Raw genomic sequence first — 19356 nt, 5'->3', positions numbered from 1 at the left:
CCCTGTAAACCCGCTTACTGGGAACAAAGCTGGAATCATCACACAGGCCTGATTTCTCTTCCGCTACTTAGCCCTAAACAATTTTATTTTGTTTTATATTCAGTATCTGTTCTGTCATTGAAGCTATATGCAACAGCAGCACCAAATGTATATAAGTGGTTGCTATGCTGTGGGGACAGGATAATCATCAGTGGGTGTTGCTCACTGCTTTTCTGCTCTGCACCACTTCTCTTATTCACCCTTTGTTTTCTGTCTTACACACGAAAGTACGAGGGTTCTTTTCCACACTTACCTTATTGTGAGGTTATCCTTCTATCTCTATTTGACAGCTAATTGTGCAATTGTTCTAATAACAAGGATTCAAAAAGGATTTGTAGAGTAATCAGGAGGCCTGTAGAAATTAGTAAACAAAAATCGAGAGTGAATTCTCAATAAATTATATGTTATGGTCAAGATGCCCAGTTGTAAAGTGAAGACTCTTCCTTTGAGAAAATTTTCCCTCTCTCTTCATTCAAGGAGTGCATGCAGGGCAGAACTCCATTCTATTTCAGAGTCAACAACACCCAGAGCTGAAATTCCGCTGGTGCGCAGCAGCACAGGCCATACCAGGAGATACAATGTGAAATAATTCTGTAGTAATCAATAAACAGCCACTGCCTCAAGCCCCCAAATGCCCTTCTTGCCCCCTGGCTCTCCCGGCCTCTCCCCTGCAATCCTGCAGGGCGGTGCAGCAATTCCTGGCACAGAGGAGACCTCCAGTACCTTGACACACTTGCAAAGAACCCCATCTATTGTTCAGTGTTTTGAACCTGCCTTACACAATTGATCAGTTTTCCTCTCAGCAAAAAGACGAAGGACAACAAAATGTTTGGTACTAAAACCAAGAAGGCAACTCAGTATTTTCTCTTTGATGACTAATAATGAAAACCAAAACTATTTTTATTTTTTTACAAATATACGCCAGTTAAAGACCTCAAGTAAAGTGTCACAGTGGAGCAGTGAGAAGATCACTGAACTTGGTGACACAATAGCTGGACTCCAGTCCCCACCCTGACACCCATCACCTGTGTGAACTTGGAAGGGAACTTAATTTATCAGAGCCTCAGTTTCCCTATGGGTACAAAGCAATAATGACAGTTCCTACTTCACAGAGTTATGAAAGAAAAAATGAGATAGCAAAATGTGAAAGCACACAACTCTGTCCCTGGCACGTCATCAATGCTTGAAGAATTCTAGTTGAATTAGAATGTGAAAAGCTAGGGAAAAACTACTTGAAAAGACTTTTTATTGAGGTAAAACATACGTGCAGAAAAACGCACAAATCATTGGTGTTTACTTTAATGAATTCTCACAGAGGGAACACATGTAACCAGCACCACATCAAGAAATAAAACATCATCCATCCCCAGGAGCCCCCCTTTCAGTCACCCAGCCCCACGGGGCTCTCAGTGCACTGAACTGATGGTTTGGTTTAGTGTGGAAACTGAGAATACTATGCACACCCTGATGGGCTTTAATGCTGAAAAAAAACAAAAGGGTTTAGGATGAGTTGTTCTTCAGGTTGAATAGAGAACCTGTGATAAAGTAGAGGAGAGTTCAAGATTAGCACAAAATCACTCACTCACTCTGCAAATCTGTGTTGATGGGCAAGTCTGTGAACAACACTGTGTTACAGACTATGGTGTTTGAGAACGTGGTCCCTGTTCTCTAGGATTTTTACAAAAGAATCAGCATTAGCCAAATGGGAAAACCCAGTGTCTGGGAATCAGCGAGCAGTCTGGTTTCTCCTAGGCCATTGGTGAAACCCAAACCTGGACTGGAGGGCTGGACTGGAGAATGCCATGAATGCCAGGGTAAGGATATCGGTAGGCAGTGTGGAGCAAAGGGTGACAAGGTAGAAATATTGTTATTGTGGAGGATGGCTTGAGGAACAGAAAGACTGCTCACAGGAAGTTAATTAGGAGGCTTTGGAAAGCAGTTTAAGCCAATGGCACATCAAAATCACCCAGAGGGCTTGTTAAACCATAGATTACTGGCTGGTCCCCAGAGTTTCTGGTTTAGTGGGTCTAGGGCAGGATCTGAGAATCTAGATTTCTAACAAGTTCCCAGGGTGCTGTTGTTGCTGCTGGACTTGGTACCACACTTTGAGGATCACAGGTCTGAGCCAATGGTTCTCAGCCTTCAAGATACATTAGACTCACCTGGAGGGAGTTTTTTAAGTAACTGTGCTCAATCTCCACCTCTGAAAGAGTCTAGGAAAAGCCTAGTCATTGATATTTTCTAAGACCAATTCTACTTTGTAACCAAGTTGGAGAACCATTCATCTAGATAGTGATTCTGAAATATGGCTGCTTCTCAGAATTACCCAGGGAGTTTATGAAGCTGCTTCCCGGACACCACCCCAGCACATTCTGATAAGGAAATCTGGAGTGGGGCCCTGGCGTTCATGTGTTTACTCTTCACAGACTAGTCATTGTGATGCAGCCAGTTTCTGCACTGGCTTTTGGGAAGTGCTAGTCTAGACAGAGAAGTGAGCACACAAATCCTGGAAACAAAGTAGGAGGCGTGGCCACAGCAGAGTTCCTAGGATTTGCTGGCTGGTTAGATGAGCAGATCAGGGGAAAGGGATTGAAGCCTAGAGGGCGGAAAGAGAGTAAAAAGTCACAAGAAAGCCTCCTGTGGCAGTCAAGGTGTTGCCATGGTAAACTGCTGGTTGCATGAAGAGCCACTACTTGAGTGAATTCTCTTCTTGCCATCAGCATGGCGCCTCCAGACACCCCATCTTGTCATACCCTGACAATCAGTGGAGGCTAATTCATGCAGACTGAGCCCCAGGAGGCTCAAATCTCTAACACTGTTAGAGAAAATTAACAACTGTTAATTTTTAATGAGAAACTATAATGGCCAAGGCAGCCAAGCATTGGTATCTCCCCCATGGACGAATTACACGGAGAGCCAAGTTATAATCAGAAAGTTGCTGGGTAGGCATGGAATCAGAGCAAAGGAGTTAATTGTATGATTCAAATGTTTAGAGGCATCAGGTTGTGATAACTGGGTTCATTCTCCTCTACAAATAAATATGGATGAGACTGAAAAGACACATTCCCTGGTGGACAGTTCCTAATGGGCACAGCCAATATTTGCCCCAGTGACTGCCATGTTTATGCTCCACTATCAACAGACTTATTAACCCATTATTTCTGTAGATATATAAATACTCTCAGTCAGATGAGTCTCATCTTGTTTACCTATGGGATACTATGTTTCTTAAGGTATATTGTATATCTCTTGCCTGAGCACGATGTATTTAATCGTTTAGTCTTCATTTCTGGGATGGTTCCTCAACTTCTCTGTTGCCACGTACAGTTCATTTTCATTCTTTTGACAATGATTGGACTCTTTTTAGAATTAGAGGCTAATATTTTAATTAAGAGTTCTATTATGTTCTTTCAAAAAATGTAATTTACTTCCAGGATTAAAAGAGACCTAGTTAACCATGAGCATATGAAGCCTTTATACTCAGACCGTGAGGCCATAATGCCTGGGTCACCCTTTGCCTTCTAAGAGCCTCCTCAAAGAGCAGGCAGGCAGGGAGCTGTAATTAGAAGGGAAAGAATCAGGCTCCATGAGTGTGCATGCCAGCCTCAACCTGCAAAGTGATGGCACGAGTCCCAACCACATTTTAGCTTTACAGTTATACTGAGAGTGAAGCAGCTCTTCATGAGAGCCAAAAATAGAACAAAGCATTTTATCATGCTCGATATAGATAACAAAGGAAATAAATCCAAGCTACAACATTTGGTTGACCTTTTTTGGGGTGGGGGTGAAGGTGGGGGCGGCTGAATGTAGACTTTCCAAATGCGTATTTGTTGCTTAGTAGGATAAGGAGGAGCTTTTTACCAGCAGGGGCAGAAGATGCAGGTGCGGAAGGCTTGAATCTGCTTTCCCCAGGAACAGACAGGATGTGTCTTCGCCGACCTCTCACTCCTCTCCCATGTACGTCAGGCCTTCTGGGTGATTGTGTTCAGATTCTTATTTAAATCCAATTAAATCTGAGACTTGAGTAAACACACATGTATACCATCCAGAAGATAGTATTAAAGGATTCCGCATTTAGGCCAGAGCAGCTGTATCTTTTCTGCTATTTCAGATTTGTTCGCTTTCTTAGTATCTTTGGGGCAAAAAAAAAAATTGGCAGTAAATATTGGAGGTTTTAATTTCATACAAAACCAGAGTGTCCCTCTTTTCTAGTCTTTCTCCCTTTTTGGTCTAGGCCAGACCGAAGGCCCATGATCTGATCAGGTCTCTCTCCTTCCAGGGACTCCCCATCGCCCACAGAATAAAGTCCACCCTCCCAGGGGGACCTCAGATTCCCTCTATGAGCTGGTCCCTCCTTGTCTATCTAGCTTTCTATGCTGCCACTTCTCTTCTCACATAGAACATTCCGTCAAGTCCAGACTCTTGCATTTTCTCTGGCTCACAGCCATTTCACACCTGCAGGATTTACTGGCTTGTTTCTCTTGCCTGGGAGTGGAAATCGTGCCGACTCCGGAACAACACTGCCCAACCTGCACTTGGCTCTGATACTTTGTTCATGGTCTGACCGTAGGCAAATCACTTAACCTCTCTGTGCCTCAGTTTTCTGTTCTTTAAAGCAGGAATGATAGTATCTATCTGACATGGTCATTGCGAGGATTAAGTGAATTCACATGTGTAAAATACCCATGCACATAGGAAGTGCTTCATATTGACTTCTACGTCTCCTACACAACTAAGACTAAACATTACTTACTGTGAGAAGTCTTATCTGAAAAAGCCTCCCCCGCTTTGTCCAAGAGAGTTGATTTATTTAATTTCCCCTTTGTGCCTTATATCTCTCCTATCATTGCATTTGTACCCCTCGACTCTCAACCCACACCCTCCCACCCCCATCCTCGTTATCATCACATGTGTTTGTGTGTAACTGATCCTCAACTAGCTTGTGAGCTCTATGAGGAGTTGTCCTCTGTCCTCATTGCCTTATCCTCCCCAGTGGGTAGCACAATAACCTGTGTGTGGTAGATGTTCTGTGAAGGTCCAGGGAAAGAATAAGGAACCATGTTCCCGAGGTATAGAAGCCGATATACACTCTTTCATTATTACTGAACAGTTTCTAGAAAGAAGATAATTGAGGGATGCTCTGTGGAGGACAAGACCTTAAATTTACAATACTTGCATACTCACTTTTTGCCAAAGTAGATTATAAAAGATCATCAGACATTGCAAGATTTTAGTTAACACACAACAACATTTTTGCCCTTCATGGACGTAGATGTGGAGTGTATCAATCAATCGCGAACTAAACTAGGTGCATAACCATCCTGAGAACTAGCTAGGTGATCTTGGGCAAGCCACTTCATCTCAGTATCATCTAATTTGTAAACTGGGAGCAATGATAGACTAGGTACACTCTCCACCTCACGGGAGTGTTAGAAAATGAGAGAATATAATTTTTGTGGACACTTCTGAAAATGTAAACTGGCAGTTTTCAGCAAGGAGTGATTTTGCCCCATCCCCCGGGGGCACTTAGCAATGTATGGAGACATTTCTGGTTGTTGCAATTGGGAGGACGTTACTGGCGGAGGCCAGGATGCTGGTAAAACATCTACAATGCCCAGGACAACCCTCAGTTCCCCATCAAAGAATTATCAGGCCCCAGTGTTGCTAGTGCTCAAGTTGAGAAATCCTGATGTAGGGTGCACTGTGACATTTCTTCACGTTTGGTTCTGTTAATATTTATTCTTACATCTTTATTGAAGACAACAAAGGATGACAATAATACTTAAGTTTTGCAAACTATAACTTGTAGACTTGTGGATTTATTGAATTGTAGCTTTTCAACATGCCATTCTCTGGCACCTTAGTTAACTAGCTGCCATTATTGGACCAGGTGCTGTTCTAAGCACTTTCCCTTTATTAGTTCATTTAATCGTTATCACAACCTTATGAGGCAAGTACTTTATTACCCTTACTTTACAGATGAGGAAACTGAGGCAAAGTGACAAAGCTGGGTTGGAACTCAGTCTTGCTCCAGGCATTGGGCAAAGAGCCGAGTAAGACTAAGTCTCTCCATGTTGGTCCTCCACTAGGAAGCATCTGACTTCCTGTCTTCAATGTTTTTTGATCTTGTTTTATTTTTCTTTCGTTGTCACCTTTGGCAGAGAGATCAACTCTGGTTTATCAGGTCTTCTTAACAGAGGATCTACTGAGTTTGAGGTGTTAGACTGATTGCAGAGGAAAACAGCAAGGAAAAGGGCATAAGAAATTAAACCTCTTGGGAATTTGGGGTTGGAGCCTGGTCATTTATGTAAAAGCACTTTGCAAGTTGCAAGGCAGTGGTTTTTAAACTATAATGTATTCAAGAATTATCAGGGTAGTTGGTTAAAAATGCTGATTCCCCAGCATCACCCTCAGAGCTTCTGAATTGGAGGGTCTGGGTGGTTCCCAGGAATCTGCCTTTTTAACAGGCTCCCAGCCAGGTACGCCTGATGCAGGCGGTCCAGGCACACACCCTGAGAAACATTCCTGTATATGGGGCTTGGGGACGAGAGCTAGCTAACCCCCAAAGGAGACTTGAGTTTGCCTGCACATTAATTCAAACCACCTGGGTGGGAGCGTATTTGTGCTGTTCTGGTCCCCATAACTCACTAGCTTTAGGCCAAAGAGCTTGATGCAGAGGGCAGGGATGGGGAGGACACAAAGGAGAAGAAAGGAGCAGGCCAATTACAACCTCTTCCAGGGAAGTGATTGTTTGTCTGTGGACAGCGAAGGAGCTGTCACCAGAGCCCCTTCTTCCTGCAGTGTCCCCCTAATTGGCTGTTGTGGCTATCGTTCTGCTGCAAGGGAGTTTAACAGAAACAAGGAGAGAGAAGAAAAGGATGCCAAACAACTTGGAGCAGGAACAAAAGAAGAACGGGGCTCATTTCCACAGGCACAGAGAGAAGCCCTGATTGGTCCCTCTCCCCAAGGTCCTCTTTCACACCATCTCTACGACCTTTCCCCTCCTTTTTCTTTTCTCCCTCACGGGGACCAATAAACACAGGTTGTCTGGGCCAGCGGAGCGTTATAATTATCCAGGGAAGATTCCAATGGCCCAGAATTCTGCCAGAAAGTAATGTGCTATTGCCAAGTGGCGGTGTTCTTCACCTTCTTCCTGAATCACATTCTCGTGGAAATGAACACCAGGCAGAGGCTCTTTTATTCTGAGCATCTTTCCAAGAGATCAATTGAGTTATTTTGATTTGAATATCTGAGCATTATATGGCGTGCATTAACAATGTAGGCAACTTACCTTTCACTGAACTAAGTAATTTAAAGTCATTTCAGCAACATAGTGTAGCGTAGTGATTAAGACTGCCTGGCTGCAGTCCTAGCGCTGCAAATCACTAGCTGTGTGACCTTGAAGGTTACTTTACATCTCTAAGTCACAGGGACTAATCTGTAAAATTGAGATAATAATAGGACCCTGCTCCCAACACACACACACACACACACACACACACACACTTCAGTGGGTTGTTATGACCACCAGATGAGACAATATATGTAAAATACTTTGCCTCATTCACAATAAACCCTCAATAATGTTTGCTTCCATTGTTTTCAACTTTTTTCCCCTGAATTACTGATGTTTGATACTTTAAACCTCATATCAGGACAAAAATTGGCAGAAAAATACAAGGAAAAGAGAAACAGTGAAAAAAGTGTTTCCACTCTGTTCACTTGGAGTTTCAAATGCTCGCGACACACTGTGAGCAGATCAGCAGATGAATTCCATCCAAAGGGAAGGACACATAACTTGAGAAGCAAACAGACAGAGGAGAAGATAAATCACTCCGTTGCTTACCACACACATCGTGAGATACTGAATGTGGATTAGAAGTTTCTTAACAATAGTTTGGCCCCCACTTCTTGAGTGGTTTTATATTTCCAGACTGCAAACAAATGGTCATATGTGTGAAAAAAGTATGTAACAGGCTGGGGGACAAACTCAAGCGAGCCAGCATCCCAGAGGCTCTGGAGTTCTGGTATGATCGCTTGGGGCTCCTTGCACGGGGAATATTCTAAGTGCAGTGATGCTGACAGCTGTCTCATTCACAGGCAGGTTCCTCCATGTCCAGCTCTGAGAGCAACAGCCTCCAGTCAGCAGAGTGATTGAGCAACTCACCTCCCACTGAGGTACACAATGAGAGAAAGTCTGGAGTTTCAAAACAAAAGAAAACCATACAGCCCTGCTGAGCAGAGCTAATAACACAACCTGCTCTTCTCCTCTAGGAAATTCACCCTCAAGCGAGTTCACCTTTACCAGAGTTAGAAAGCATGCTGCACTTTTATAAAGTGACTTCAAGCAATGTTTTAACTTACTGCCCATAAATTTTATGTTGAAGTGGAACCTTATAGAGTGAATCATATTGTATCGTCTCTCAACTGAGGGCCTGAATGGAAGGCAATTATCATTTGAATAATAGTTGTAGCAACTAATTTAGCCAACTTTTAGTTTTGGACTTAAAATTGCTCTATTGTTTTTGTATTATCTAAGTCATACATGCTTATGGCAAAAATTATTATTTTTGAACTAGTTAATGCAAAGATGATAACAAAGAATAGTTGGCTGGATCATTAGACCCATTTTAAGAATTCCACAAAGATCTGTACATGTTTGCATGTTCCCTACATGGCCCCTGAGGAGGACACAATGGGACATTTTCTTCTAGTTCTTACTTTGATTAGCATTTATTTTATTTATTTATTTATTTATTTATTTATTTATTTATTTATTGTGAGGAAGATCAGCCCTGAGCTAACATCTGTTGCCAATCCTCCTCTTTTTGCTGAGGAAGACTGGCCCTGGGCTAACATCCGTGCCCATCTTCCTCTACTTTATGTGGGACGCCGCCACAGCATGGCCTGACAAGCGGTGCGTTGGTGCTCGCCCAGGATCAGAACTCGGGCTGCCAGCAGCAGAGTGCACGCACTTGACCACTACGCCACGGGGCCGGCCCTGATTAGCATTTATTAAGAATTGATCTGTGCAGAGCACTGTGCTGGACACTGGGGTTGAAGGGGGAGAAGGAAGAATATACGCCAAGAAATGACAAAGGTCCAACCACTTAAACAAGTACAGTTTTTAACGGAAGAGATAGATTTCCACATGGATAATACAAGAGGTGATGGAAGGAGGAATGAGGAAGCTCTTCATTATGTCATAATTATGGAAATCACTAGCTTCAAATTACCAAGTTAGAGCATCGCTGTTGTCACCTTTACTGAGATGGGACAGGAGAGCAGGACAGAGAGAACGTCAGAGAATTAGACACCCAAACAGAAATAAGTGTGGGTCTGACAGCATGCTGTACCTTCCAGCCTTTTCCACAGCATGGTATATATATATAAAGAAAACCATAATTTTATCTTTCTAATTCATCAAAGCAAAAGGACTTGTATTAGAGGAGAATGAGACTCAGGTGACCTAGGTCTTGTCCAGCTGTTTCCAAGGCTAACAGGATTGGCACACCTGTAGCCCGACATACCCCCTGAGAACCTCTGCACATTTGAGAAATGCTGCTTGTTTACATGGCTTTGTCCACTGGTGAGCTAGAATCTTCAATATAATGTGAAGGAATGTTGCCACACACACGTAACTACGGTATGTGTGATGTGGCATACTTAGCAAGGTAAGGGACAACCGAGCTGGCATGGAACCCCAGCCTGAACACTCACTAGTTTACACGACTTTGGGTAAGTTAGCTCACTTCTCTAAATATAAGAAACTGTCACTAATAATATGCAATGCCCATGCTGGAGCCTGAGACACAAGGAAGAATGTATGCTCCTATACACACTTATCAAAATATCCTCCCGTATTTTGAATCAAGTGGAAAAAGTCAATGGAAGCTCTCCAGTGAAAACACATGCCAAGCTTTGCCTTACCCAATCTGTTCACACACCACTATCAACCCTAATAACTGAGAGGCTGGTGGGGACGTGCTGGTTGGGAATGACTCTCTCTGTTGCACAATAATACAGGGTTTACAGCCTGTTTTTATTTAAAATTATGTTTTATTCTTCATTTGGTTTCTGCACCATTTTGATTTTTTAAAAATATTACGTTAAAATATTGTTTCTGTTGAGTGCTGGGTTTTTTTGATGCTCTCTTAAATTTTGTTCCCACGTTGAGTGCATCACTAATCCTGGTCCTGAAAATATCTGCTTTGAAGGACTATTATAATTAGGAATAAAGATTGTCAACTATCTTCACAAAATCGGTACTTAAAAGTAGTCAACATTGCTGCGTTATTTTCCAGTACCTGCTGAGATTCTGTAGCTCTTACAGAGCCCGTTTGCTGGGAATCCCTGAAGCGGCAATGTGAGAACAAGACACAGTGTAGTAACATGTTCGAGAAGATAGACAGTGAGTTCTGAGATCCGCCTCCACATCCTGCTCACCAAGGAAATGTTGATCTTCAGCCAGAATGTGCAAGGAAGGGCGCTGGCCCAGCTGGGATCTCTCTTCTTCTAAGTTCGGGAGACCCTCTTGTGTATTCTACACCAGTCTGTACTCTGATGCCCACCTGTCACTGTAGACCTCAATGATTACTCAGATAGCTTTTAGTCTTTGTTCCCAAAATATTCTGTAAGTACTGAGTTTACCAATAGACTTCCACAAAAAGCTCTGATTCCCTCCGATATCTTCAGCAAAATGCTGGTGGCCTGCTTGACTAACTGTCCTGTAGGACTTCTGTCTCTCCAGCTAGGTAACTCTTTCTCTGGCCCAATGTTGATTCTCAGGGGACAGACCTGGGGATTTTAAATCCCTCTCTAGCAGAAAAAAATAACTTCCCGTTAGGAGTCTGACCAAAGCGCTCCCTGCCAGCAGTGGGGGGGGGGGGGGGGGGTTACCTGAGTCCCTTCTTCAGCAGCAGCAGCAACTCAACAGCTTTCCTGTTGAACCACTTCAAGTGCAATGCTGAGAGAGCTACGGAAAAGAAACCACCGTGAAACATCACCTGCCTCGGCCCCTGAGAATGGAACCCCAGGGGAATTTGAGGGCAAGCACAAGAAAACCACCAGTGTACAGTTCAATTCAACAAACACTGAAAAATTAACACATTGAATGTTTCTAACTAACTGCCTCCACTTATTCTGTGACGTGGTGTCTAGCACAACAATTCCGTGGTAATTTTGCAATATGTTGCTTTCAGCCTAGGAAGAGAAATAAATCGGTGCTGCTTTAGGTCGTTTGTAGAGAGTGCCAAAAAAAAAAAAAAACCAACTTGTTAAAGATTGAAAAAATATTAGTCATCAAAAGAGAAAGTTCTTACAAGAGGAAAGATTAGGCAAAAAGTAATATCTAGTCACAGCACAGGGCTTTCTCTATGATGAATTTGCAGCCTAAATGCTAAAATCTGCTGTTTCCCATTTCACCTTATTTCCACAGTGACCATGGCTGACATACAGCCCGTCACCAACAGCTCCCGCCCTTTGTCTGCCCTGGATGCTGAAGGCTCCATGAGCAGAGAATGAGCAAATGTGGGGTAAATGTTGGCTGCTGATTTCATTCTCACTTGGAGCCTTATCTCTCTCACTTCTGAGTCACTGCAGAGCTCTCAGATTTGCCTCAATCTGACTCATTTTACACTCTGGCTTTTCTATCGACTTCTTCCTCTTTGTGTGTCATAAAAATAAAATGCACTACGGGATGCTGCTGTGTTCCTAGTTTGCTTGTTCAGATTTTAATTCAAATTCCTTTATTATTTATTCTCATTTAAAAAGTAATATATGTCCTATAAGCTATTCCAACAATATAGAAAGATGGAAAGCAAAATTTAAAAATCACTGATAATCACATCATCAAAAAATAACCACAAGTAACATTTTGATATAACTTCTTCCAAATTTTTTCCTGCCTCACTCTCCTTATTTATTTCTTCTCATCCATTTTATTCCCCCACTTATTTGAAATGCCACTCATATTGTAAAGCAAATTCCCAGATATTCGTGGGTGTGTTTCTAGACTCAGTTCCAGTGATCTTTTTCATATTAGCTCTCAGAGTTCTGAGGACTCTTCAAGTCCTTTAAGATGTGATTTGGAAGGAGGGTGTATGGTCGGTAGGAAGCAGATCCGTCTGCTGTGACAGCCTGAGGTTCTAGGTCTCCCATTCCTCCTTTTCCATATATTTGGGCTTCTGTGTGAGATTTTGTTTGAATAAAGAGTTATGAGAAAAAACCAAAATAAAAGCTTCACATATTCTGTTTCATTTTCCTGTCAGGATATGAGATTTCGATATTAAGTTTTTGTAACAGTCATTTTGATGTGACTATATTGATGTGACTGTTTTGAAGTGAGGATGCTTCTATACGGCCGAAAAAGCAATCATTACATGTATAAGTCTTATGTGAGTGCAGTATGAAATAGACGTCCTCACCTAATTCCTGAGCCATCCCTGGGCACGATTGTCCTTTTCTGATGTCCTCTGTTGATGCGTCACTCTGTTCCAGGGAGAGAACAGGGTTTTCACAAGGTCTACGTTCATTCTTGGCTGCTCTCACCATCCACTAGTGGTGTGAAATTCAGACATACCCCCTGAGACTGGAGGACTCACAATGGCTGGACCTGACTTGCTACCCAGAGACTGCCTATTTAATACACTATTTTTCTTGCTATAGCAACTGTCGCCATGCAAAATATGAGACCACAATGCCCCAATCACTCCTGGTCTGTCTTTATAGGCCAAGGATAGATCACCACCCTATTGTCATACCCTCCTCCCTCACATTCCCACACTCGCTAACGAAACCCTTTCGGACTCTCCATGACTCATTTCTGCTCCAAGAATAACCATTTCCCAGCATTCCTAAGAGTAGGGCTTTTTTTCCTGGGTAGGGAAAAATCTCTGTCCTATTAACTGGGATGTGGCCTTGCCTCAGGACCCAAGAAGGAAAATAACAAAAAAGTTGTGCATTGATACATATTAAATATTTTGAAGTGTGGGTTATCTGTCCTACCCATGAATACTTCATCACATAAGCAAAGTAAGCAAAAAGTCTGCATATTTTCTGAGAATTCATTTGAATGTTAAATTGTCTGCCTCTTAATACTTAATTTCTCTCTTGAGTTTACTATGGTCTTATTCATTTACATCCAGTTAATAAATTATTTGGCTGTTAACTAATGGCACTTTTTCGAAGATCTAAAAGATGTATACCTCTGTTTCTGTAGACTTCCTCATTATTCTAAATCTATTTGAATGGATGTAAAGTAGATACTATGAAAGAGTAGATGTGAGAAGGGGGGATAATCAGACCTCAAATAGATCACTAATATTTATGCAATACTCTCCATGATGTATGTGAATTATATTAAATTTATAATTATGGTTAGGAAGGATAGGATATATATATATTCTTGGAGGCTAACTTACTTATAACAGGCTTTTGAAATACTTTGTTGAATTGATATGACTGTAAAATTAATGCATATGTAATTTTAAAAATCCCAACGGTATAGTATTGAATAAAGTAAAAGTTCTCCATCATTGGTGTAAGAGTTAGAGACAGAACAAGGGTCAAATGTCTTTGGTACACATTACTTGGTAATAAAAAAAATTTATTTTACACTTTTGCAGAATCATTGTGGTGTGATTATGCAAAAATATCTCAGATTGGAGATCTACACCAAAACCACACAGTTTTAATCGCCTTAGCTTTATAATACAATTCAATATCTACCAGGTCAAAGGCACGCTAATTACTCTTTTTTTTCTCCTCATGATTATATTGATCTTGTTTATTCTTCCAGATAATGCTTTAGAATCATTCAGTCAAGAACTGAATTAAACTTGGACTTTACAGAAACAGTATTTATGGAAGCTAAGAGAAATGACACTATCTAAAGGCGTGATCTTTAAATGCAACTCTATTAAATGTTACAAGCGTTTTGCTTCAGTGAGGATCACCAGAAACTATTTTCACCTCTAATGCCTAACATTTGTCCTCATTGTAAATTAGAATTTGCGAACACAGTTGGTGGTTCATTCTGTTTTCACACTGTTTTTCCCAAGGGAATGTCGGAAAGGTGTGAGCCTGTCGTCCTGATCCATAAGCACCTCAGGAAGGTGAAGTGTTATTGGATCATAACTTGACTGCTGCTCTCTTCATAGGAGTCGGATGGTAGAAGCTATTGTTAGGGAGGAGCAGCCAAGGAGATGTGGGAAAGAGGAAGAAACTTCAAATTACAAATTGGGAGGAGGGCTATTGAAGACTAATTTTGTTTTTCCTTCAGATTAATCTTCGTTATTCAGAAAATTTATGGAAATGCATCTCTACACACAGTTTCTAGCTGGCAACACAAGCCTGCTACCCGTTCCCCTCCCTCTTCTGCTTTACCTTATGATCTTTTAGGTTGGTATGAAAAGAGACACCCTCAAGCTACAGGTTATGGGATTTTATTTTAAAGATGCATGGTGAAATGAGAAATCTTTAAACTCTTTCAGGTTACAAAGAACAGGGACACTTGTGATGGGGGTCAAATACAAGGATGCCCACTGAAATAAGAATGACAGAAAATAGCAAAAGAGTTTTATATTGGTATATATGACATATTTTGAAGTGTGGTTCATCTTTTCTACCTGTGAATACTTTGCTGCACAAGCAAACAAACCAAGTGTGCATTTTCTGAGAATTCATTTGTATATTAAATGATCTGCCTCTCTAATTCTTTGATTTTTCTCTTGACTTTACATAGTTTTATTCACTGATATTCAACCAATAAATTGACTGTTTACTAACAGTAGCTGCCCATTCAGGCCTCAAGGAATTAGAACAGGATCTATAAAATGGCATTCAGAATACAAGGCCTCCTACCTTCAGATGTCCTCCCAGCAGGGACTCAAGTCATCTCTGCTTTCTCATCTTCTGAGACTACGTAACCACCTCTGACGAACTCTCTCTATTCTTGTCCTCTGCTTCTGGGCATCTTCTTACTCTTGCCACATGTCATCTCCCTATTGCCCTCTTTCTCTCTGTCTCCCTCATCCCATGCCACTTTGCCAAATCTCTCTGGATATCTGGCATTCAAACTCACGGGAGAGAGAATCTGATTAGTTCAACCTGTCACTGTCCTTACTGAAAAGCTCTGGTAGTAGCCTCTAAATGGGCTGCCTCTGCATCAGGCATCAGTCCCTGGCCCAGTCAACTGTGACCATGGCAGGGTCACCCGGCAGAAAGCATGAGTCTCGATGCCCAGGGAATCTCCTGCAGCTGCTTCTCTCAGAAAGACATCGTGCATATGGCAGGCCTTCAGAGTGGAATGGCCTGTTTAGTGTGGGAAAATTTTAGATTTTTGTTCACGCTCACTAAAGAGGTCAACCCTTGTACTACCATAAACAGTGGTCTTGACATTGGTCATTGAAATGACAGAGTGCCACAGAATGCAGCTCAAAGTAGCACATGTTGGCAGCAGAGATTTCTTGGCTTTTCACCACTCAAACAGCATCAGTGAGTGACTCCAACCAGGAAAGCGTAGCCGCTGGTGAGTATGGTACATATGTGACCTGTGTGTCCCAAGTCACACCGGCCTGGGGCTAGGACATCAACATCAGCAGCTGAATAGAATTTGTCCAAGTCCACCCTTTTCTGCTAGAAGGAACTGATTCCTCCCTCAAATTTTTCACCAATAGAGCTTGGAGTTCCCAGAGGGCTTCTCCGTGTGCGCTGAACACTAAGCCTCTTGAGTGCCATGGCATGCCTGAATTCTCTCCATCTTTTGTCTTGAATCCTTGTGATGAAGACCCTGGCTGCAGCTGATGCCAAGAGTAGCAGCTGTGCCTCCCGCCAAAAATACCACTACAGCTGCTTCTGCCACTGCCGCTGCCTTCCAGAGTGAAACTGCTCCTGTCTGCATAAAAAGATGTCACTAGATCTACACCAAGTGTAACCATGCCCAATGTCAAGGGCCCTAACAACCAGCCACAGCTGCAGCCAACTCTGCTTCCACTAATGTTGCTGCTTTCCCTGCCAGCCCTGTTGTCACCATCGGTGCCACTCCTGGTGCCTATGAGCCTAATGCCTTGCACTCAGTGTCCAGAGAGAGCTAACGGAAAAAGAGCTTCTTTATTATTACTTGTTCTTTCATTAAAATTTTATCCTATACAAACTCAGTCATGAGTCCATAGGAGCTGGGCTGGGGCATAATGCAGGTGACAAAGTGTGTTCAGAATCACCCCTCCTTTCCAATATCAGCTCCCTGGCTTCTCCACTTCTCTTCATTTCTTTGGGATGAGTTCTTTCCCACCAACTTCTTGGTCCTTCATGTGCCTAGGAATAAGATAAGCCTCAGCTAGCCCACAGCTGCAAGAGAATTAGCCACTTCAGAGTAATTAGCTACACATCTTTATACAATTAAGTAATTTAAAGGTCACCCAGGCTATAAAAAATAGTCCATAAGCATGTGCTTGAGGAGATTTAGGGATATCCTAATATACACGACTGACATGAAGAACAGTTAGAATTTTGTCAGCTATACTCTTCCCAGTCTAAAGAACAAAAGAGAAGGTGGGTAGTTTTCCTGGATTACAGAAATGGCAAGACCAACATGCAGGAATTTTCACATTTATTCAACATCATCCAGAGAAAGAAGACACTAAATCTGAAAGACAAAAATATCCCAATCACTACAAATGTGTAGTCTATTTTAACACAAATATCTTATTCTTCACCATGGCCTGAGTAAAATACTTCCTCAAGCTCAGTCAAGTATTTGCTGTATTTCTCTGTTCACCAAGACATTCTTGTGGACTATTAAGTTCACTATGAGCATTAATAAATTTGGGGTGGTGTGAATCACCTACATAGACAAGTTATTTAGATACCTGGATATTCAAAAAGAGAAGATTGACCTAGAGATATAAATTGGTGAGTTTCAGCATGTATGTGAAGGCAGGAGAGTAGATGAAATTACTGAGAGAGAGAGAGGGAGTTTAGAAAAGAGAAAAGGGCTGGAAAAAAAGCCCCAAGGAACTCCAATATCTAAATATTGAATAGAAAGAAGGATCTGGCAAAGGAGATCCAGAAAGAGTGGCCCAGAGAAGTAGGAGGAAGATGAGAAGAAAGGGATGTCATGGAAAGCAATTTAAGAGACAATTTCAACCTGGCAAGAGTGGTCAGTGCTGTCCAATGTTCCTGAGTGATCCAAAAGCATGATTTTAAAAGTTAAAAACATGACTTTCATAAAAATATAAAATTCACACAAGCCAAATCTCTACCCTTTTACTGAGTTGCAAAATAGCCTAGTGAATAAAAACTTAATCAAAGGTGCATATCCCTATAGAACTATACCCAGATGAGCTAGACAATGCCTATCACTTTACTAAAAGGATAACCCGTAATCTCTTTCATCTATTTCCAAATTTGGGGTAATTTTTCTTAACAGGGATCATGTAATAGGAGACCTCAAGGTGTCCATTGCATGTAGCAATATGGAGGTCACTGGTGACCTTAGCAAGAATAGTTGTAGTTGAATGGAGGTGGGAGTGGAGGCAAACTGGATAGTTGAAGAATAAATGGAAGGTAGGACAACAGACACACTCTTTATCCAGAGTACATTAGTTTTTAACGAGATGATATCTTAAACTACTTTTGACTGACTGTCTTTTCTGAACCAAGAATTGTGACTGTATAGTCTGACAATGAAAATATGCTAATGGGCCTGAACATATAAAAAAAGAACTAGGCAGGGGGATCCATCCTCATGTTTAGCGTTGGACATAGAGTTAGCTTTCTGTATAGTATTGAGTAAGTGCACACTATATTTACTGATCATTTCCTACTTTAAAGTTTTAGAAAGTTACTCAAACTAAACTCTTTACTGGGAATTACGGACACTCTTGATTCATAAACATCTTTATCTCCCTAAATTCATGTCCTTGTTTATGATACTTACTTTAAATGGGAAATTAGAGAGCCATCACTTAGTTTCTTTAAAAATAACAATTTTTCTGAAACTATAGAGAATGTTTCTTTTGTGAAAAAAGTATTTATGCTGTCTTTTTATTTCCCCTAGGGCTATTAAACACTGTGTGGTAGTCCTTTATCAGCAGTGTTTATACTGCATGATTTTGTTTATTTAGATGCTTGTAGAGTGTAAAATTATGGGTTTGGTGGTTTGTAGCCAGAATTTGCTTCCCCACTTCCATCCTTCCTTTTACTTGAATTTTGAAGGTTTTTTTTTTTTTAGTATGTTTTTGTTTTCCTTTGTAAAGCAGATAAAGAGTATGTAAAGTCCCCAAGGAACTCTCCACAGAGTGATAATTGGGGAGAATTCCTCTCCATTTTGGAGCTGCCCAGTTTTCAAGTCAAGTCATGTAAAAGGAGTACAGCTTGGGTCAGGCTAGGGGGTGGACTTGTAATGTCTACAGCTTTTCCTTATGAGGGTAGTTCATCTGCTTGCCCTTAACCTTTCCCAGAAGAGATCCTGTTCTCTTTTTAATTTAGGAAGCAACTTAGGAGGCTGATTGTCTCAAAGCTATGGAGAATATCAGTTTTAGTTCATTTATTCTCTGCAAGAGCCAAATATAAACCTACTTTGAAAGAAGAATCTAGAGCTGAGCTGTTCACCTCTCTTCTTCTAAGTGGTTGTGTTGCTATGCACTCCTGGAGAAGGGAATATCAGGCTTTGTCAGCTTCTTACATAACTCTCAACTCATCCTGATTTTGTGACTTCTCCACTCTTAAATCTCACGCATTTTGGGGAGCTAAAGTCAATTTGCCTTTCAGAAGTCTGCATAGAGTTAAAATTATTGAATCTACTCAATCATGAACAGCTATACAACATCAATTATATTAGTTTTTATTGTTATTTTTGTTTTGGAGGGCTGGGAAGGCCTGTTGGTTTTTTGGCTGCAACGAACAGAAAATTAACTTGATCCAAGTCAGGCAACCAAAACAGGCAAGGGGATTTACTGGTTCATGGAAACCAAGGATTGAAGAAACAGGAAGGATACAAATGCACCTGGCCCCTAAGTCACCATGAAACTTTGGCCTGGATTTTACAAGGTCTCTCTCTCTCTCTCTCTCCCCCTCTCCCTCGTCCCCTCCCAATGACTCACCTCTGCTCTTCTCAGAGAGTTGGCTTCATTCTCTTTCACTGAAGACTTGCTTTCTCCATGGAACAAGAAATATGACCAGTGATAGCTTCTCATTTCCCATTTTGTGATTCCCATGTACCAGAGAAGTACTGAATCTCTTCTCTACTTGGTGCTTAAAATTACTCGGGGAAGAGCTTCGAATGGCTCAGCAGGGGGAGGTGCCCACCCCTACACT

At 41.6% G+C, this 19356-nt stretch overlaps 1 long non-coding RNA gene across 1 annotated transcript; it reads right to left on the bottom strand.

Annotated features, from left to right (window-relative positions):
• Positions 1-1293: 1293 nt before the first annotated feature.
• On the bottom strand, positions 1294-19286 carry LOC147917355 (uncharacterized). The gene is made up of 4 exons (XR_015552098.1): positions 19143-19286; positions 12465-12528; positions 10939-11014; positions 1294-4171 (listed from the first exon to the last, which is right to left on the bottom strand). It is a non-coding gene; the product is annotated as an uncharacterized LOC147917355 (long non-coding RNA).
• Positions 19287-19356: the final 70 nt, after the last annotated feature.

The sequence above is a fragment of the Ceratotherium simum genome, chromosome 4 (genome assembly GCF_057802395.1).
Source record: "Ceratotherium simum simum isolate JZ-2026a chromosome 4, ASM5780239v1, whole genome shotgun sequence".
Taxonomy (NCBI): Eukaryota; Metazoa; Chordata; class Mammalia; order Perissodactyla; family Rhinocerotidae; genus Ceratotherium; species Ceratotherium simum.
The sequence above is the reverse complement of the archived record's forward strand: the minus strand, read 5'-3'. Positions and strand labels throughout refer to the sequence as shown.